The sequence below is a fragment of the Macrobrachium nipponense genome, chromosome 14, assembly GCF_015104395.2.
Source record: "Macrobrachium nipponense isolate FS-2020 chromosome 14, ASM1510439v2, whole genome shotgun sequence".
Lineage (NCBI taxonomy): Eukaryota > Metazoa > Arthropoda > Malacostraca > Decapoda > Palaemonidae > Macrobrachium > Macrobrachium nipponense.
In genome coordinates this window covers 16,204,321-16,227,383 of record NC_087207.1, presented here as the reverse complement: position 1 = coordinate 16,227,383, position 23,063 = coordinate 16,204,321, and positions in this window count along the sequence as shown.

Here is a 23,063-nt window from a genome sequence, read left to right as displayed (position 1 = left end):
TATTACTGTGTTATTAATACCACCATTATTACTTCCATTAATTAGTATTAATAAGACCCCTAACTAGTATACAAAGGCGCAGAATACATATGTATGTATGTGTGTGTATATATATAAGATATATATACTTAAATATATTATATATTATAGATATTATATATATATATATATATATATATATATATAGAGAGAGAGAGAGAGAGGGAGAGAGAGAGAGAGAGAGATAGAGAGAGAGAGGAAGAGAGAGAGAGAGAGAGAGAGGACAAGTATATCCTTAGGAAGTATCTACTAAAATTACAACAACAAAATCGGAGGTTAACTTATTGCAGTCAATCCTTCTGTCACTTCCATAATGTGGAATTCTTTACCCTCCTCCGTGTTTCCAGAGTTCTTAACCCTGATCCTTCTTATGAGTCATTGTTGGTAGTACTAAAGGGGATTTGTGAGGTAAATTCTCCGTCGTCCCTTTAAACAAAAAAGCAAAACAAAAACAAAATAAGAAATATGTACCACCAGAAGATAAAATCGAATAATAAATGTAACTGAAGAAGAAAATCTTCCCAGGTAAAACATAATCGAAATAAAATTCGAAGGGGCAGGTGACATCAAAGAGAGATTTCGTTCTCCGGATGAGAGCGCCCATTAAAAGGATCTGAAATAAAATGAAGGGATTATAAGGAATCCTTTGAGATTAGTTTCATAATCTCGTAAACCCTTCTAATCTAGACTCGTACTCAACACAAAATTTGTCTCTGGAAAAGTACGTTAACAACAAATATGAGGATAATTATAAAGGTTTACTGTCTAGTAACGTACGCATTTCAACACATGATGGTACAGAATCATTAGTAACTGAAACAAATACGCTTACACATACACCCATATATATATATATATATATTAATATATATATATATATATATATATATATATTATATATATATATATATATATATATATATATATATATATATATATATATAATATATATATATATAATATATATATACATATCCGATATCCGCGCAAACATACTCGTTTGAGTTAGTGGCAAAAGTTTCTACTGTCGGGAAACGAATGGAAATAATGGCAAATAATTATCCAAATACAACTATCATATTCAGCAGCCGATTTATGAGAGAGAGAGAGAGAGAGAGAGAGAGAGAGAGCGAGAGACGAGAGAAGAGAGCAATGGGGCAGGTCATGAGGACAAATCTGTCATAAGGAGGATTCAACAATCAAACTAACACATGCCATATAAACAGCAGCTAGGAAAATATAAGCCATTTCTTACTTTTGAATTAGTATTACATTTAATAACCTCGCCAGCAAGAAATAAGTAATAATGTGTGTGTGTGTGTGTGTGTCTATTTATCAACAACTTTTGGTGTTTAACAAGGATCAGCGACTAGACTAGTAAAAGGTAACGCCCCCGCACCATCACAAGGAGAAATCAGTTCTGGATTCTCGAGCATTCAGTGATCGAGTATTATAGAATTTAGGCCAAAGGCCAAGATCAATTTGTTAAGAGAGAGTTAAGGAAAGTAAGATGAAAAAAAGAAAATATGAAAGGAGTTAAACTAAAAGGAACGAAAGTGGTTGCAGCTAGGGGCAGAAGGCGCGCTGCAAAGACCCTTAGAGGTATGAGGTGCACTACGCGGGAATATTCGTAAAGGAGGGGATAGACAATTTAACCACTGCCCTGATATTTTAAGTACATGGAAACCATTAATCATTACATTTTGCGTTTGATACAGTCCCAGAAAAAAAATTTTTCTTAACTAAAATTATAACTTTTGTTGGTATAATTTTAGAACGACAATTAAAAACTTCTTCAGACCAATAACAAAAACACTAACCAGATTCATTCTGGGTTCGGAAATATATGTCGTTGGAATAATATTTACATCTCACTATTTGTAACAGAAGAGAAATATCACGTATAAAAATAAATCGCCAGATATACATTGAGGGTGGTCAGTACAGTCAAGTCCACAAAATGCTGACAATCGGTGATACAATTCAATTGCCATTCAATTCCAATCACAAATTCATCGAAGCTAATTGCCCAACGGGGCGGGAGATTCAACTCTCGCATCCTTCTAAGTATGCTACGAATGCGCCCTCTTTTTCGGTCATTTTCAACAAACGACGATGCATGTACAAATGAAGTCTTGTTAAAATTGGCTTTCAAATCGTTCAAACAAGAACTGGACCAGGTTTTTTTTCAGACTTAAACTGATTTTGATAACAACGACGAACGATTCAGTTTCTCTGAGTTACGACTCAATACTTTTTCTTTCTTGCAGCTCTGCTCTGAAAAACGAATCTATTAGCTTTAATTTTGGGCAGAGCACCACTGAAAGATTATAAGGTGGTTAAAAGAAAAAGAAAGGTAAACAAAAATGCATTGAAATATTTTTAAGCATTCCCTGTTTAAGAGCAGCTTCATTGTTCTAATCTTTAGAGGGCAACACAACCCTCTCTCGACTTTTTTTCTTTATCCTGAACTTACAGTTCGATCTATCTGTTTTTAATTTGTTTTTTTGGCGTATGTTAAAATTTATATTTCTATTATTGAAAAGCCATTGGAAATTATTTATTCAATAATTTGCACTTATGCTCATTCACCCCTTTATTAACCTTTGCCGCAATCAAAATGCCATAAACTTATTTGCAGAGGTGGATTAATCGCCCATTGCGAATGGCGAACTTTTTCCCCGACACAATCTTTAAATTCTGTTTTTCCCTTGCTTCGCCCCCATTTAGCCCTGTCTGGCGTTCCCTTTTTCTCCTTCCCCCCCATGTCTTTCTCTTCCTCCCTCTTACCTAAATTTCACAAGCGTTCTCCACCCAAAAAGGCAATTTCCTTTTAGCGCTGGTCCAAGATAACGTTCAAAGAAAGAACTATGGACTTGAATACCTTTTTTTTTTTTAAGTGCTGAGAAATTATGAGATCAGGACCCATAATGACCTGAGTTTAGCCCAGGTTTCGTCATGAGAGAGAGGGATAGAGGAGAGAGAAGGAAGAGAGAGAGAGAGAGGAGAGAGAAAGAATTAGGTACCCAAGCACTATACCATGCCATGTATTGTGGTTGAAATTTCAAGCACAGGCAGCATTTTTCAAACAATATCTGAAAGGAAATTCCTTTGAACTGTTTTGATGAATATTGAAAATGGTTTCGCTTCCAGTAAACAACCAACCGGTTTTCACCATGAATAATAAAATGTCCCGCATACCTCTGTTCAAATCTACGCATTTTCAAATAGCATTAGATATTCCTTGAAGTAATTGAGATTCCCTATCAACAGACAGAAATGTTAGGGAATCCCATTTTTTTTTCCATAAACTGGTCAGTGACGAAGATTCAATTCGATTAATGTAATCCGGCCAAAAAAGATAACGAAAACGCAGTTACCTGTTTCAGTGGCCAGCCTACCTCTGAATGGATTGCTCAACAATTTCAGTAGATGGAGATGCTGGGTTGCGATTTCGTTTGCAGACTCACGAGGGAGAGATTAGGCAGCCGCAAACAAAAGCGGAAGCTCTGGGCGAAGATGGTCACTCTCCTGGTTGGACCCCACACTCGGAAACGAAGTGACTCCTGGGGAAACAAGGAATGCAATGCATTAGAGTGGAACAGAATAAGAAATATGCCTGACACACTTCCTCTGGGAGAGAGAGAGAGAGAGAGATGAGAAGAGAGAGAGAGAGAGAGAGAGGGGAGAAGAGGCAGAGAGAGTTAAGTTTTTTTTGCTTTTTAAAATGTACTTAGTAACTACATTTACAAATAGTTATTAAGAACAAAATAAAAGTACATTATACAACTATATTCTTGCCGAACATCTCATACATATCTAAGCCAGTGGGTATCTGAAAGTGGGTCCGCGGACCTCCAGGGGTCCCAGTGGAATGTTCTATAAGGGGTCCGCAAGGATAATTTGGGCCGTCGGTAATCAGATAAATTGTAGGTCCAAAAATCGTAGTTAAATTTTCTGTGCAAAATTACAAAATTAATAAGTTGTGAAAGTGTTATTTTTAAGTAAAATGTAAACCACGTATGTTTGAATCATAAGCCATTAATACAAATAATTCAGTAGCAATTTTTAGTACTAATATATCATACACCTGAAAAAACAATTTTAGCCCAAGAGGGAAAATCAATCATAATTAGGGTAGGGGTCCCTACAAGAGCCATTTTTAATAAAATGACTCATGAAGCGCTTTGTTCCGCTGCACCAAGAAAGTCTAAGAAACACTGATCCTAAGCCATATCAGCCTCTTCAGCTTGAGAGCAGGGACCCGCCCCATGGTGCCGGGAAAATGCAAAGTATGCAGAATAGTTGGTTTACTTAGCTTTTTATGATCGGATTATAGAACCATAGGCCAATGGCCAAGGCGCCGGAAACTCCTATAAAGGTCAGTTCCAGCGAGAGAGGAATAAAATTGACAGTAAGAACCGTTTTGGAAGGTGGGTAACAAGAAGAAAATCTCTGCAGTTGCACTGGTCAAACAATTGTTAGAAGAGTGGGGTTTGGTTAAGTCCAGGTGGAAGAGGAATATTGAACGGAGGTACCGAAAAAGGCAAAGGCAAGTAGAAAAGAGGATTGCAGCAAGGAAAGGGGCGGAAGGGAAGCTACAAAGAAAAACCTTATAATTCCGTACTGGGTGCATCATAATGAGGCGTTACTGATTGCCCTGACCCCAGCTACGCGGGCTGCTTTTATGAAGCACCAAGAAACGACTGAACATTTTTTTTAGCATTTTTTTAGTACTTAACTATCCGCAGCTGCCATTAATTTATAAAGGTCAAGCTATTTTCATTTACTGCCAAAATAAAAAATTAAAACTCATTTATAATACCAGAAATAAATTCTTCCTATTTCCAAACGACCCATTTCTTGCCAGTTACATAATTTAATATTCCAGTTTCAAACATTTAAAAAAAAAACAAATTTTAAACAAGTTTTTACTGGACATGAATTTCCGACATGCCAGGTTAAGTCCGTTTAAAACCCCATACATTTCGTTAAGTGGTAAGCGACCGAAAGGTGGAGCTTCAATCCCAAGGAGCTCTTTCACCGACATTTCGGAAGAAGCTCTAAAAGGGAAAGGGAACAAGGGTTACGAAAGACGATCCAGGAAGATCTAGGTACTCATCAACGGGATCTGGCCAAGAGATTTGGGTCCTTGCGTTGTTGTACTGCCAAATCAAGAAAAAATTTACAACTTTCACAAAAAGAAAAAAAAAAGTGAGCCATCTCTTTTCATCAAACGTAAGGGTATTTGTTTCTTTGCCAAGTATGGCGCGCACGACCGAAACAAACACACCCCAACACCAATTTCATTTCAAAGACATATGTACCCAGAGGTGATATCACCTTATGGAGCTTCTTGATGGCTCAGTGGGTCAAAGTCAACTGTGTAATCGATAAAGTTTTCTATACCAGTCCCTATACAGTTCCAATCCGCCCTCCCAATGACGGAGCGCTTTGTTTTCAAAAATTATAATAACCCTATTGGATGCTAAGGAAAACGGGAACATGGTTGGGAATCAATGTTAGGAACAATTGAATTTGTGTCTTTTCTCCTTTAAGACAGCTAAACCTTTTCTTGGCTTATTCATTTTTTTTATTATTGCCCATCTATTAATAATTATTTATTCACGAATTCAAAATTTATAATTGTTATGCAAGGGAATTTGTAAATGGAAGGCAACTAACAACCTGATTCAAAATTGTTGAATTTTAATGCCCTCGTTCCTTTTTAATTACATTTTCCACAAATAAAATGCATGAAGATATTTGCCCATTAAATAACCCCAATTGCAATGGCATATTTTTCCTACAATCTTCAAATTCTGTTCCCCTCACTCGCTCTATTTAGCCGTGTCTTGGTGATTCTCCTTTTTCTCTTTCCCTCCATTTCTCTCTCCCGCTTACCTATACTCAACAAGCATTCTGTGCGAAAAGCAATTTCCTTTCAGCTGGCCGAGACAACGTTCAAAGAACTGTGGACTTGATACACACGAGCGACACTTCTTTTCTGTAAATTAAGATAATTATGGGTCCAGAAACTTACTGATCACATCGAGCTCAGATTTTGAGACGAGAGAGAGAGAGAGAGAGATAAGAGAGAGAGAGAGAGGTGAGAGAGAGATGAGAGAGAGGCCTATATGCCATACTTGAATTAATGACATTTGCAACAAAATCGTCCAGATCGAAACGTTTTTGAAAAGCGTTCTGAAATTCCTTGATGTTATCTCAATATTTATGTAGTGGCCCCTTCCAAAGAAGAAACAGACCAGTGCCTATTAATCATTCATCTTGCATGACACCTCAAGTCCAAGCATCTTTGAGGAACATTAAATATCCCTTGAAATTATGAACATTCTCTTGTATATCTTCTTCCAGTTAGAAAGTTAAAAATCCCCTTTGACGTCATAAATGTCAATTAGAATCCTTCACGTGGTCTTTGTACGTGCTCACGAAATACGAAAAACACCAACCTGTCATGTCCACTTACCTCTACAAAGAAGTGAAATGGAAGGCCAACCATTCCTCTCTGGGGGACGACGCCTTTCGCTGCAGACTTATGAGGAAGAGATCATGATTAATGCTTCATAGGACTCACTTGAAAATGAACGGATCCTGTGAGGAGAAGCAATGAAAAAATATTAGAGTGGAATTTAAGAACACACTCTACTCTGACTTACGAGAGAGAGAGAGAGAGAGAGAGAGAGAGAGAGAGAGAGAGAGAGAGAGAGAGAGAGAGAGAGAGAGAGAATTATTGTCGCAATATTTTTATTTTGGCTCTGAAGAAACTCCTACAAAGTCACTAAGTAAAATTTATTTTGGAAACAGAGGTACATAACTACGTCTTGATAAGTATCTTTTGCACTGAAACAGTAATACCTGTACCTGAACAGTAACCTACTTCGTCAGAGTATCAACAAAAAGGTTTTATTGGTTTCACAAATAAGCGGTCAACTGCTTTATCTATTGAATAGGTATGCTACTTTTACTAGCAAAAGGGTTGTATATATCTGCTAATTTCAGATATATTTCAGTCCCTTACATTTACTGATATTCATTACATCCTCATCACGGGAAAGGGAAAACCTGCTGATTTTTATCCAGTCTTCCGTAGATCGTTCTTAGACCATGGTCTAACGCCCTTCGCTTTATTCCATAAGCTCTCTTAGATTCTCGTAATATGCCGTATTCCATTTTCTGTCTTCCTCTGAGGCTTTCATAATGCTCTCTCTCTCCCCACATTAAAGTTCCTTATAAGCTTTAAATAATATCAGGACTAACATCCTTAAAATGAATTTTTACTAACGTAGAGAGAGAGAGAGAGAGAGAGAGAGAGAGAGAGAGAGAGAGAGAGAGATATTTGGCGCCACCTTGAGATCCTTTCCCAGTTCTGGTTATCAATCAGAAAGCGTAAGGAAGACGAATAACGTTCCTATTCCCGCCGTTAACCATTATATACTAAGGTTGCTTTCCGTTTGTCCCCTTGCAGTCATATAGGTCCTTCTGACAAGCCATTGCTACTGTGTCCCGTTCTTTCTTCTCTGAGGCATCAGTTGGTTTACAGTCAAGTAATTCTTTTATTTATGGTTTTTTTGTTTTCTCCTGAATGTTTCTTAACGTAGCGGAGGGGGTTGGCGAGTAGAGGTTATTATAATGATTAACGTTAAAACGAATCAAAGCAAAGGGAAGAAGAAGAACCTCGATTATTTAATTTCTGCTACAGAGTTATGTTATTTTATATCAGGGAGCAGCAACTTCATCCCAAAATAAATGTCAGAAACGGAAAGGAAATATATAAATATCAACATAAAGAATTAGCACCCAACCCATGGCTGTCCTACTACACCACAGCTGGTCAATATCATAGTGGATATGTCCATGTTGAAACTTCCGTCCCAGTACACAGTACTATGCTGTAGTGACCGAACACAAAGGCAACATATTTTTTTCCCGTCTCGTTTAAATATTATAAGACTATGTTATCTTATGACAGGTAAATTAGTTATTACTCTACAAAATATTTCGAAATATTATTGTTCAGAGATCTGTTGCACTTGAATTAAACAAACCGACGGCAGAAGATGCTATAAATCATTCCTCTCTATTATAATACTTTGAAATAATACTTCCAGATAATTTTTAAATAAGGACAACCATAAGGAATTCATTGTGACTTTTCTGGAATACAATTGTTCTTAAAAGGACAAATAATTTAAATGTGTGTCGAATCAGTAGGCAATATTAACCTAACGTTTGCTAATATATATACAGTTCTCTGCATATCAATTACTATGTTCTGTTAAAGCAGTCCTTAAAATTAATAAGCTACTTACGGTGCTAAAAGGATGTAAATACTTAACTAGGATTTTTCTTTGTTGTTATCATTCTTAAAGGCTATCTTGTCCTGGGCATGACGATTTTGTAACTTACACCGTAAGGATACCATATCAATGTAGCATCATACCAAGTATGATGATAATGAACATCTGGAAAATAAAAAAAAAAAAAAAACTCACAGGGCACACTAATGCACCATTAACTAGCGGTAACATGTAGTTTTACTTCGTAAGCCTAAGCTAACTTAATTTCATAAAGAAATATGGAGTGGCGTTTGCATCAGGATTGCTTATCATTTTGTTTTTTTTAGCCAAACAGCATAGACAAGTGTGTATACGACGCAATCCCGTTGGGATATTACCGAGATAATGAGAAAATTACCATAGTTTGTTTGTTTTTGCGTTCATTCCGAAGGGGATTGTATTGAAAACGGCGGAAACTCCGCAAGACGCCTTTAGTAACACTCTTTCGGGATGAACTCAAAACCTTTAACAAAAGACGGTAAATTTCTAGTGGTCTTGGTAGATTCTCATATTTAACTCCACCTGCACTGCATCGTATACACTTTTGTTTTCACTATGTCGTTTAAACCATATATATATATATATATTATTATTATTATATATATATATGTTATATTATATATTAGTATATTATATTTATATATATATATATATATATATATATATATATATATTTATATGTGTGTGTGTGTACTATATATATATATATATATATATATATATATATATATATATATATATATATATATATATATATATATATATATGACATATATGTATATATATATATATATATATTAGTATATATATATATATAATATATTAATAATAATAATAGAATAATAATAATATAATAATATATCTTCGCGGGTCATCTCATTTACATTTACCCCAGACTAACGTTATAGACCACGATAGTCTAGAACAGCACTAGAGTCGGTTTCAATTTCATCTTTCCACCCATGTGTGATGATGTTGCTATGGAGGAGGAATGGGGAAGGTAGGCGTGAGGGAAACAGTTGAAGGAAGGAAGAGGGTAGGCGAGGGGGAAAGGGGTGGAGAGGGAGGAGCGAAGGCAAGGGGGACAGGCGGGGGGGGAGAGGGAAGGTGGGGAAGGAAGAGGGCGGTGAGAGGGGGATGGCTGCGGGAGGACACAGCTGAAGTGACTGGTTGACCATCAACGTTTCCGATATCTTTGGCTAATATTTTGATAAATATTATTAAAGAAAAAAAAACTTTCTTCATTAACACATTTGAAAGTTGACATTTACTATGAGCACTCGTTCCTTCCTATACCGATTTGTATTTGATAATATACTAATACAAGCACACGAAAGGCGAGCTTGTATCAGTCTACTCAGATGATCAAACACATCTGGACGATGAGCCTACCGTGATTATGATATATCTTGGTATAGGCCAGGCTACACTTACTATGTTCAACAACTGCTCAAAACACGATTTTCTAATCATTCAAACTTTATCCAGTGTACAGTTGCATCGCATGCATACAAGAACTATATTGATACCAAAGTAATATCAGCGCTCAAAATAACTTTTAATAGCCTGCCACTATGACATGAAGCCAATGAGCTAGGCCTATTCTACTAATTCACCAAACATTTGACTTTATTGGCTTTCTTTTAACCACATGTTTATTCCATTTTAGTCAAAAATTATTTTTTCTATTACAACCTTCACTTATTAATTCTGTTAAGTATCGTTCCATAGCCAACCCCAAAAAATTATATATGCTGGCATCAACACTAAGGATGACGGGAAAGCAATGGGGCACTGATTTCATTTTCGTTCAAACTGCTTTCTTTTTCTGTGCATTTCGAACGCATTTTGCTGGATTAAAAACTTTAGCTCAACAAGTTATTCAGGTAAATAGTCCCAGTCACCGGAAAAATTATGTTCTGACTATACATTGCCATCAAGCCGAGTATTTAACTTAAATTTCCAGCCTTTCTGCCAATATGGCAGTGGCTGTCCCGCAGACAACAATGTAGTATAGTTTCAAATACCAACCTACTCATGTACTATACATGCAAGAAATCATTCAAAAACCTTTCATTTGTTACTCGCATAACCAGATGTCTTTTCATTTAATTGAAACGAAATAATAATATTATTATTTGAAGTCCATCGTTCGTTTGCGTTGGTATTATATTATCGACACGAATCGCTGTTTACGATTTAGTTGGGGATATTTGGAGATTTTCTGCATATATATACACATTCAGGTGTAGTAGTGAAGATATAGTTTGCATTTTTATACCAGCAAGTCTACGATATCGGAAACATCTCCCTAGAACCTACGTTGGTGAGTGGACAGAAGGGATGAAACAAGTTATAGTACTATACCACAGCTTTTAAAAGACGCCCTGGTTAATTTCATACTCTATTCTCGAACATTTCGGTTTAATATTTAACTTTTATGGTCCATTGACATAATTTCAAGACTAATAGTTGAAATAAAGAAATGGAAATTGGGGCCGCTGCTAACGACACAAACTCGTAGGTTCTGTCGATCTGGTTGCAATCTTATCAGCATAGGCCTAGCAACATGGTCGCCTTTTCATGCAGAAGGTGAATATTTAACGTACACTAAAACTGAATTAAACCCAAAATAAACACGGATTATTACCTGTTTTCTAGGTCAGATTGGTGTGAAATTAAAGTGGGAGGCTTTCTTGCCGTTTGTCAAAAGAATACTAAAGTGTAGGAGATGACGAAAGCCACGTCTTCATGGGTCGGCTGCTGCAAGCTAACTGAATTTCCCACCAATAGATGTCATGGCATGTCAGTGACACATATTGGCTGTATCGCTAAAATGAGTCAGTTTTCGCTTGGGCAGAAGCCCTGGTCTTTCCAATTTGCTCGCTAATTTCAATATTATCAACTTCGGTTGTTCATTGACAGTTACAAAGCAATAGAGAGTAGCCACTAAAAGCGGCCGATAAACTGTTCCTCCGCAACCACGACCACAAGCCCTGCCTCACTCCACCACCTTCCTCATTCCGGTCTTTCTCATGCAGATGTCACAAACACGCTCTCTCTCTCTCTCTCTCTCTCTCTCTCTCTCTCTCTCTCTCTCTCTCTCTCTATATATATATATATATATACTATATATATATATATATATATATATATCATTGTCACACAAATAACTACAACTTATCTTATTTTTTAAAATAAAAAATTTCATTCGAATCAGCATACCGTAAGACTCTCTCTCTCTCTCTCTCTCTCTCTCATCTCTCTCTCTCTCTCTCTCTCATTGTCACACAAATAACTACGACTTATTTTATAAACTTTTAATTTATTCGACTTCTTTGTTTACTATAAGAACATCTCTCTCTCTCTCTCCCCCCCCCCCCCTCTCTCTCTCTCTCTCTCTCTCTCTCTCTCTCTCTCCTCTACATTACAGCTGACTGCCTTTTCCGATTTCTCGATTACTTGATACCGGTCTCCTCCCCACAGCACCCGTGTGAATGTATGACATATCCTAATAAATAATAGTTAGTAATGATAAAACTATGATTCTCTATCGCTGCATTTAAAGTATCCTATTTCGTCCGAGTAGAGGTAGGTTCGTGCTGTAAGTGCACCCACTTTTAAGGTTTTGCTTTACTTCCCATGAGGTTGCACTGCAGGCATTAATTAAGGTTCTTTGCAGCGTGCTTTTGGCCCCTTGCTGCAACCCCTTTCGTTCCTTTTACTGTACCTCCTTTCACATTCTCTTTTTTCATCTTACTTTCCACCCTCTCCTAACAATTGCGGAGGGGCTAGTACTAAACACGGTGTCTCTGAGTTTACACTGGATTTTTTTTTTGGGGGGGTGGGGGGCCTAAGGTGGATACATACCGGATTAATGCCCTCTTTTCACTTTTTTTTCATGGTGAATGGCTGAAGATGCCTACATTCCTTGAAGTCAATGCAATACATACGATGCTTAAGGAAATAGTTTAGTCCGAGTATCACACGTACCTGGATAGTGGTGATAGAGATGGTGGTAGTGGTAGCAACTATAGAACAAGGAGATTAATTAATTAGGAAATATTGTAAGAGTTTCCATATGACTAATCATCGCTGGCGAATAATTCGCGGCATCACTAACCTAAGCAAGAGTATTTCTTGCTAACTTCAGCCTTTCCTTCTATCAAGAATGCAGAAGTTTGGACAGGTTACATTAGGGTCGTTGATAAAGTTAGCTTTACCCTTTAGAAATGTAAAACTCGTCTTTCTTATGTTTTTTTCCGTTATTTTATGTCCTTGATTATGTGAGATATCGAAACTTTTCAGAAGTGAAGGAACTTTCAGTTCCTGCTATAGTAGATTCACATCAACCGTGCATTTGATGTCTAGCCAGTCCTTCCGACGCTTCTGATGGCTGTGATAAGCCAATCACAGGGCTGGAAAGTGGAAACTCTCAGTCTCTCTCGAGAGTTCACATGGGTAGGATCTAAGTTTCATCTCTCCTGAGGGATACGTTTTTAAGGAGAGGTGGAACATACATCCTACCCATGGGAACTCTCGAGATAGACTGAGAGTTTCCAGCCCTGTGATTGGCTTATCAACAGCCAATCAGGAGTGTCGTAAGGGACTGGCCTAGATGTTAAATGCACGGTTGATGTGAATCTACTTTAGTAGGCCTAATGTTTGAAGCAAATATAGTATGAAACAACACAGATTTATGAGTCGGCTTTCATTGTCACATCTGGAAATTTTGGAAAACGTGTTATGAAAATGTGAAGATTAAATCAATACCCGTTTCCTAGTGTTCGGGAGGGAGCAGACCTATTTTCCCTTGGTCCTGTTTCCTGGGCCCAATGTTCCCCGGAGCGCTAATATTAATGACTGGTTTAAATTAAACAAATTATCTTTGAATGTAAATAAAACAATAGATATGCTTTGTCGTGATCCAAGATAAGAAAGTTAACCGAATCAATATTAGATGATGTTTCCACGGAATTTGTACAATAATTTGACTATATAAAGTGACTTGTTATATGTATGGGTGATCCACACATATATGTATGTGGGCTGTTCAATCTATGTTTTAGTTTATTCAGTTTATTTATAGGTGGTATAGGATTCTTGTGGCTTAAATTTAATTAGAGTAGCTTCCATTACTGCATATAAACGATTAATATATTTGCTTCTATGTTTTTCTTTATTTAATATCTGTTTTATTTACAATTACTCGGGAGGATTGGCAAATATTTCTGTTTCTTATTAGCCATGAACTAATGAATTTTTTTTTCTTCACATGAGACACCTTTATTGCATTAAAAGAATTATGCTACGAAGTACGGAATCACAAAAGTTTTTATCAATTTACTATAATTTTTAATGTAGTTCTACTTAGCACTACTTAACTACCATTGAAACTCGCTCCCTATTTTCAAAATATTTCTATTTATATTTCATCGTTTACTTCAACTATAATAGCCACTTCAAGTGAAGAGATAATGTTTGTTTGTTTGTTTGTAGGGCATTTTTACGTTGCATGGAACCAGTGGTTATTCAGCAACGGGACCAACGGCTTTACGTGACTTCTGAACCACGTCGAGATAGAACTTCTATCACCAGAAATACACATCTCTCACTCCTCAATGGAATGGCCGAGAATCGAATCCGCGACCACCGAGGTGGGAAGCAAACACCAAACCAACCACGCCACTGAGGCGCTTGAAGAGATAATGCACAGAGGGTAAGCAATTTTAATGCAAATACATTGTATTCACGTATTCTATTATTTTCTCACATATTACTACATTGATTTATAATTTACGTAAAGGTAATTGAGGCGATAAACGTAGGAATGAGTGAAACCCGGACGATTTGTTAAGGGAAAAATCAGGTGATGTCGTGGGAGGGTTGTCAACCGTCCAAGGTGACCCAAGAAGCCGGTTGGTTGCGTTTCTCCCGAGCGACGGTAGGTGGCAGCACTTTGCAGGCTTACATGATTCTATTTCACCACCAGAAGGAAAATCTTTTAGAATAGGCCATCATTAAACTGGCATTTTTACTTGATTTATTAACCTAATTTTCTCCAATAAATCTTGAATGACTGTTTGGAGTAAATTGACACATAACATGCAAAAATATGGCACAAGAATGTACAATGCATTGCAGGTGACAGCATCATGCACATAGGCCATAAAACAGGCCATATAGGCCTCAGGGAACATAGAACCCGGGGGAACATAAAACCCGGGGAACATAGGCCCCAGGTAACATAGGACCCAGGGATCATAGGCCCCAGGGAACAAAAGGCCCCAGGTAACATAAGGTACCCAGGTAATATGAGACCCAGAGACACAGGATTCAGGTAGCATAGGGCCGGGGGAACATGGGCCCCAGGTAACATAGGTCTCAGGTAACATAGGACCTGGGGAATATAGTCCCCAGGTAACATAGCACTTGGAGAACATAGGCCCCAAGTAACATAGGACTCGTGGAACATAGGCCCCAGGTAACATATGACCTGGGGAACATAGGCCTCAGGTAGCATAGGACTTGGGGAATATAGTCCCCAGGTAACATAGGACTGGGAGAACATAGGCCCCAGGTGGAGGGCTTTTGCTACTGAATCATCCCTCTTTTTGTACTGGTTCTGTGCAAGTGCCGGACATTCGCTTGCTATGTGGTTTATGGTTTCATTTTTCGTATATTATTATTATTATTATTATTATTATTATTATTATTATTATTATTATTATTATTATTATTATTATTATTATTATTATTATTTTGCCTGGAATCTTTTGAATTATGTTGGTGGGTGTAGCAGTAATGCTGTTACACCCACCAACATAATTCGAAAGATTCCAGGCAAAAGAAAAAAACTAAAAAACACCATTTTGATGTATATCAATAAACTTGTTTAATTTGAAAGTAAATTTTAATTCCTAACAGCATCAAAGGTCTGTAGCCCTCAAAAGAGAGGAAAATCCATCCATACAAAAGGTTTTCAACTTCTCTTCGATGATTCCTTTCAAATATTTGTGATAAGAAAAAGTTCCTCCTTCCACGCACGTTCATTTATCAGTCTAGTTCAGCGTTTCTTAAAGTGTGGTCCGCGGACCCCCAAGGATTCCTTTAGAAGATTTTAAGGGGTCCTCAGGATAATGTTGAGGAGGAAGCGTTGCTGTTAAGTTCACTAAAATTTGTGTGCAAAATTGCAAAATTGATGATGTTGTGAAAGTTATTTTAAGTAAAATGTAAACATTTATGTTGAAGATAAGCCATTGATAATAATTCAGTGGCAATTTTAGTACTATATATTATACCCTGAAAACGCTTTTAAACCCAAGAGGGAAATGATCATAAATGGGATCCGCTGCACAAGAAAGTCTAAGAAAAACTGGTCTAGTTGATGTTTTTTATGGAAAGCTCACGAGCCTTTGGAACTCACCAGAAACCGAGTGGCGTCGATGAAGCATATAGGCTAATCTCTGGTCTCCGAAATCCATTCCCACTCGGCCTCCTTAAAATTCACGCCATACCGGAGGCCGGAGTGAGTTCTCGGATATCAGAAAGGAATTTCTCTCTTCAAGAGGTACTTCCGAAGCATTTCCTGACTTTGCGGCGGACGCGAATTGTATTTCAATAGACCCGGTATCGGAATACGAATACGAAGTAGAAATTATTTTCACTATAGTAGATTCACATCAACCGCGCACCTAATGTTTGGGCGAGTCCCCTACGTGCTCCTGATTGGCTGTTGATAAGCCAATCACAGGGCTGGAGACTGTCTGTCGAGAGAGTTCACATAGGACGGCGGGATGTATTCTTCCACCTCTCCTGAGGGGGATACATCTTTCAAAAGTATCCCTCAGGAGCGTCGTAAGGGAGTGGCCTAGACATCACGTGCAAGGTTGATGTGAACGTACTATAGCAGCAGCGGTATAAACGTTAATTCCTTCGAAGGAAGACCAAATGGAACTAATCTTAATGGTTCTCTCCCACTGTGGGGTTAGAGATGTGTATTTCTGGTGAAAGAAGTTCACTCTCGACGTGGTTCGGAAGTCACGTAAAGCCGTTGGTCCCGTTGCTGAATAACCACTGGTTCCATGCAACGTAAAAACACCATACAAACAAACAATTAATGGTTCTCTCAACAACATGGGTTTGGTTGGCTTCGCACACAAAAAAAAGTCATTTAATTTTTTATTTATTTTTTTATTCTTTTAAATCTATTTCATTGAGCTACTTTTGTTACGAATGCTAGCTTATTACGATCTCATCATCAAGGATAAGCAAATAAATTAAGTAAATAAACCATTGAAACTATATGTACATTACGTTGCCTACTATATATACACCGAAACATCGCACAACACGTGAGAAATCTCTACATATATTTCAAGCTTTGAAAGAGAGAGAGAGAGAGAGAGAGAGAGAGAGAGATAGAGAGAGAGACTAAATTGATTGCCCATTCCTACAAGCATTAAAGATCATAATGAAGTATAGAAGCATACCTCGAGACAAAATATTTGTTACCAGTTCTTAAAAAAAAAAAACTGATGAAGAAGTGCCCTTGCATAACTTCTCCCATGTCCTTATAGATAACTTCTCAAGAGAGGCGAGCGCTCAATCGATTGAGTATAAGCATTTTGTTTGCTTGCGACCTCAGTATTATGAAATATAATATGTATTGTACTACCTCCTACTACCAATTTTCCTCGCTTACTATTTTTCCTTCGCTAGCTTTGTCGACACGTGTTGACCTCCCCATCTCCAACAGCTTTCTTACTATTAATGAATTCTTTCCTCGGGAACATTTAAGCACGATGGGCAAAAGTACAAACTTCTTGTCCCTCAGTTTCAACCTGATTGTTCTTCGTTTAAGTGTTTATTTGAATATTTATCTAGATTCAGTCTGCGAATGAGGCAACCTGCCATGCTGATTTCGACGTCGAGGATTAGCTTTTCTCTGGGAATAATATGCCTTTGATATGTATCTAGGAACTCTCTCTCTCTCTCTCTCTCTCTCTCTCTCTCTCTCTCCATATACAGCCTGGCTCTTCTCCTCTAATATCTTTATGTCTTTAACATAAGGAACAAACTAGATTTATGTCACAAAACATTTAAATACTTTTCTGTTTGCATTTAAGTCTGTTAAAATTAATGCGATTTTAGCGTGTTGGATATGAATTGCCCAAGAATGATCATATTTCACATTCATTCGTCCACTATTCTATTTGCCAAAAAATCTTCCATAGAACAGAAAATGGAGGAAAATGAAGCGACAGCCAAAGGGGTCTCTATGAAAGCCGAGGTGCGATCCCAGAGGTCCACAGAAGCCCTCTTATTCACTGCCACAATCCTGTCTCCATACGCCGTGCCAACAAAAGCTCGACTCATCATTAAAGCAAGTAAAACACTTCGGCGTAATCGAGGTTTCTATATAGTGTATAATGGCTGTGTGGAGCCGTGGTCCATGAAGGCTTTTTCAGTCACATCCCGGTGGTGGCCTGTCGTATAGCCTTGCCGGACGCGCGATTATGGCTAAATTTAACCTTACATCAAATAAAAGCTACCGAGGCTAGATGGCTGAAATTTAGAATGTTTGATGATTGGAGGATAGATGATCGACATGCCAATTTACAGCCCTCTAGCCTCAGTGGTTTTTGAGATTTAAGGGCGGACAGAAAAAGTGCGGACCGACAGACAAAGCCATCTCAATATTTTTCTTTTGCAGAGAACTTAAAAAAAAAAAAAAAAAAAAAAAAAAACGAAGTAGGCATGAACGTAGTTAAATGATGAAGAAATATAGACATAAATAAGAAAAAGACATAATTATATATATTAGTTAAACAATGAAGAATTATAAACAAAAACAAAAAACAGTAGCCGTTCCATTACAGAGAACAGCGAAGCAGACAGCAACATAGTTAAATAATGAAGAAATATAGACATAACAAAAACAGCCGCTTCATAATAAAGTGCCCCAAATTTGGGCATGGCACGAATGAGAAACAACGGAGAAAAAATCCCCCCAACCCCCCAACTGCCCAAGACACTACTTGGGTAAACCAAACGCCATGCCGGCAATCCCCCCTCGGATGTCCATCAGCGGAGCAAAGGACAATGGACCACAATCGGCGGGACCAATTAGGGTAAATGTCTCCTCAGATCCCTTCAGAACCAGGACGTCGTTGAAGCAGTTACGCCGAGAGGAGGATTCGGGTCCTCCAGACTTTCGGTTATTCCCTTTGCATATTTTTGGGCTGGTTATGGGCCTTCTTGTTTCTTGTCATCTCTTATTGTTCACTGGTCCTATGTTTTCGAGCACTGGCCGTTTAATTTTATTGCCGAAATTGAATTTGCTGCGCGCGAATACCTTACTCAGTATAAGAATTGAGCACATGCACGCACACACAAACGTGCACAGACACATACACAGGCATGCACACCTAGATTATATAATTAATATAACATATATATCATGACAGTAGGACTGTAGCATCCAGATGATTTATTTCCGAGCTATTCTCTCTCTCTCTCTCTCTCTCTCCTCTCTCTCTCTCTCTCTCTCTCTCTGTCATAAAAACAATTTATATATATATATATATATATATATATATAATATATATATTATATTATATATAGAAACATATATATGTGCATACACACACACACACACAATTTATATATATATATATATATATATATATATATATATATATATATATATATATATATATATATATATATATATATATATATATATATATATATATATATATATATATACGCATGATAAAATGATAACTCAATGCCTTCCATGCAATATAAGAAACATGAGAACGAAAGGAGTAATGACCGTAATTTTAAAAATTTCTTATTAAAGAATAATTGCTCCAGTTCCCAAAGATTAATAGCAATTCATGCGAGAAAATGATGTTGAAATTAACAAGCCTAAGTAAAGCATTCTTGAAAATAGTCGCTGACTAAATAGCTTAAAATTTGAAAGAAGTTTTGCAAAGTTTAAAGACTAAGTTTATTCGTACGCAAAACACTGAACGAGGGTTGAAATAATTGAAAGAAATTTCATAAGAGTTCAGAGAAGTTCATTCTTCAACTTTCCAGAAGAGATTAAAACGAGGTCGAACGCCGTACATGCCACATAGGAGGTAGATAGTTTTTTTCATATTATTATTATTCATATCTATGGAAATGGATTAACTGTTTGTTGAGCAAATAGGACACACGTGGCATATATATATATATATATATATATGATATATATATATATATATATATAATATATATATATAGTATAGATATATATATATATATATATGTATGCATGTATACACATACATATATAAATTCACACACGTGTGTGCGTGTGTATTGTGTGAGTGTCTATTTGTTCGCATGCTTAGAAATTTGTTTGTTGGTGAGCTGAATTGTGGTTATGCGTTTGCTATGGTTATAGCTATTAAGGCTTCCTCAGTATCCGCGCCAGCATCCGTATCTATCACATTCATCGGTTCTTACCTAGAAAAAAAAAATATTGTTGAAACCACCTGGAAGATAAATCACTGGATAAGGTCCCGGATGACCAATTGTCATTTTTTAGTTTTCTGTCAAAGAAAACTATTGAGATGGCGTTGTCTGTCCGTCCGCACTTCTAATGTCCGCCCTCAGATCTTAAAAACAACTGGGGCTAGAGCGCTGTAAATTGGTATGTTGATCATCCACTCTTAAATCATCAAGCATACTAAATTGCAGCCATCTAACATCAGTGGTTTGTAGTTTATTTAAGGTTAAAATTAGCCATGATCGTGCGTGGCAATGCTATAGGACAAGTCACCACCGGACCGTGGCTGAAAGTTTCATGGGCCGCGGCTCATACGTATTATACATTGTACAGAAAACTCGATTGCCCCCTAAGAATTTTAGCCGGATTTGTTTCGTTGTTTCTAATTTTAATGATTTTATTATTGTGGACCTCTTAAAAGAAAATAAAATCATTATTAGAGTCTCTGTTTATCCAAATCCAAAAGATTTATAGAGGAAGTAGTTTTAGTAACACAGACGCAAGACATTGGCAGTAAATCGCTAATGGAATCTTGAGTTCCAGCAAGGAATCGCAGTTTAACGGCCATCGTCAACTTGGAATAAAATACCGTCCAGATGAAGCACCTCCGGGAATGCAGTTATAGCTCTCCGTCCCGAGAAACTTCTTCGCTAAAGATCAAGAGGTTGCAAACGCACCTCCAGGAATGAAATTAAGGTCAAGCGGACTCTCCACGTCTGCAATGATAGCAATGGCCCTTGTTGAGTGTGAGTTTAGCAGATTAGTCATTGTGGAATATGGAAATGTACCTCCCTAGAAAGAAGACGCTATTAGCGGGTTAACATTCTATGTTTGCTCTCTTTCTTTTTAAATATTGAAGGCTATAGAAATAAGAGACGATAACAGATGGGAGGAAGCAAAACAACAAATAACAATTATGACAGCAGGCATGAATGGCAGGAAAACGGAGGAACGAAGACAAAAAAAACAAAAGGGAGTGTTTTATAAGAATTATAAGTAACTTACAATCAGCTGTCTTTTCGCCTAGAAGTACTATGTCAGTCACTGTGACATTCTGAACAGCAACGGATGAGAAGATTTCAGATGCGTCAAAAGTTTGACCTTATCACAGGAAAAAATATTTTGTAAGGAATGAAAAATTGGACAAACTGAAATCATCAAAGATTTTAGAAAATGTCTCTGATTTACGAACGGTCCCCTTTTAATTGAATCATACCACAGATGAATACAGTGGTTATTCAATGTTACTATATAAAAAAGGAACTGAATAAGCGCCGTTAAAAATAACAAACATATGAATATGGGAGAGTCAATTTTGTATAAAAACTACTGTGTAATGGGATCTCTTCTCAGGCACTCAGGCAAGAAAGTCCTATGAAACAGACCTAATAGGCCTATTATAGAACAAACACAGAATCAGACCCTAGAGGAAAGGGAACGAAAGAAATGAGGATAATTGATGGTGAGAGCCCAAGGGATGAATATCTTAGTTTCAGTGTAATCGTCTTTCTGGATATATATTTGCTAAGGAGAAAAGGTCCCTCAAGGAATCATTAGAGACAGAAATTCCCTACAATTATGATAGCTTATTTTTTTTCCATTCAACAATAATAGGACCAAGTGCCATTGAGCTTTTGTTCGTTTTTTTCCAGCAGTTCTACCAAATTTCATCTGTCTGAGACTAAGATAATTTATTTATTTAGTTTTATCAAGAGGTTTGAAAATCAAACACGAATAGGTTGTATAAGCCTCTACTTAATTGAAACAGCAAGCATGATTGTATTCTCCTCTCTCCTCTCGTCTTCATTTCTCCCATTCTCCATTTTTTATCCGATTCTTTGTTTTCTGTAAAGCCTTTTCCCTTAACACACACACACACACACACACACACATGCATCAAATTAAGTTTCAGTCATTACTTGGAGGACTTCGTGAACGTCTGCTCACGCAGTCATCCGTGACCTCAGTCCTCGTAAGGTCATTATGCTGTCATACGTTAATGCCTCTAGGGCATGAGGGTCAAATTTTCGTTGACAGGTCTGTCAGCAGAAACGGGAATTTTTCTTTCGTCTGATGCCGCTTATGTTTGGGCTGTTTTTCTATTGTTTTCCCGGTAGTTGCTTAGACTGATTTGTATGTCGCTGTTCTAAAGCTTGCATATGGGCATGTTATATGTTATAAATGTACAACTGTTTTGATAATTACATAACTAATGAAAAATAAACCTTCAATGCTGTCTTGTTTTGGGGGATTTTTGTTTTTTTCAAAAACGCTTTTCATTCTTTTCTCGGTAGTTGCTTAGACTCATTTGTATGTCGCTGGTCTAAAACTTGCATATAGTCATGTTATATTCATAAATATACACTATTTTGATAATTACATAACTAGTGAAAAATAAACTTTCAAGGCTGTCTTGTTTTGGGGTGATTTTTGTTTTTTCAGAAACGTTTTCCATTGTTTTCTCATTAGTTGCTTAGACTCATTTGTATGTCGCTGGTCTAAAGTGTGCATATGGATATGCTATATTCATAAAATTGCACTATTTTGATGGTTACACAACTAGCGAAAAGTAACTATAAATTTACTTAAAGCGGACGTAACCAATCGCAACATCAGGCTGAAAGAGATGCGAAGAGTTTGAAGTTATCATCTTTGGTTCAGCTGCCATTGTTATTGTCATTAAGTATCATCGTTACTATAAAAACTTCACGTTAAGTAGGCTACTGAAGTATTCTGAAAGTATACCTGTGAAAACAAAACTAAAAAGTAACTTTTCGATTTCCAAGTTTAACAGAGAGAGAGAGAGAGAGAGAGAGAGGCCGTTATAGAAAGTTTGCCTGAAGTAGCACCTGTGGTTACATATCATCTGAGACACTGGGTTATGGCAAGTTTGCTCGAAGTAACACATCATCTGAGACTGGTGCAATCCGTCCCTCTTTAAGATTCACCTCAGTCCGAGACATCGATCTTACGTCCCTCCAAATCTCCTGAGGAGTTATATTCCTTCCTCTAGAAGATCCCTCTTGGTCTCGCCTAAACCTTGGCTATGGCCTTGTGCGCTGGTGAGCGATGGCACCATTATCGGGATAAGGAATGAGATATTA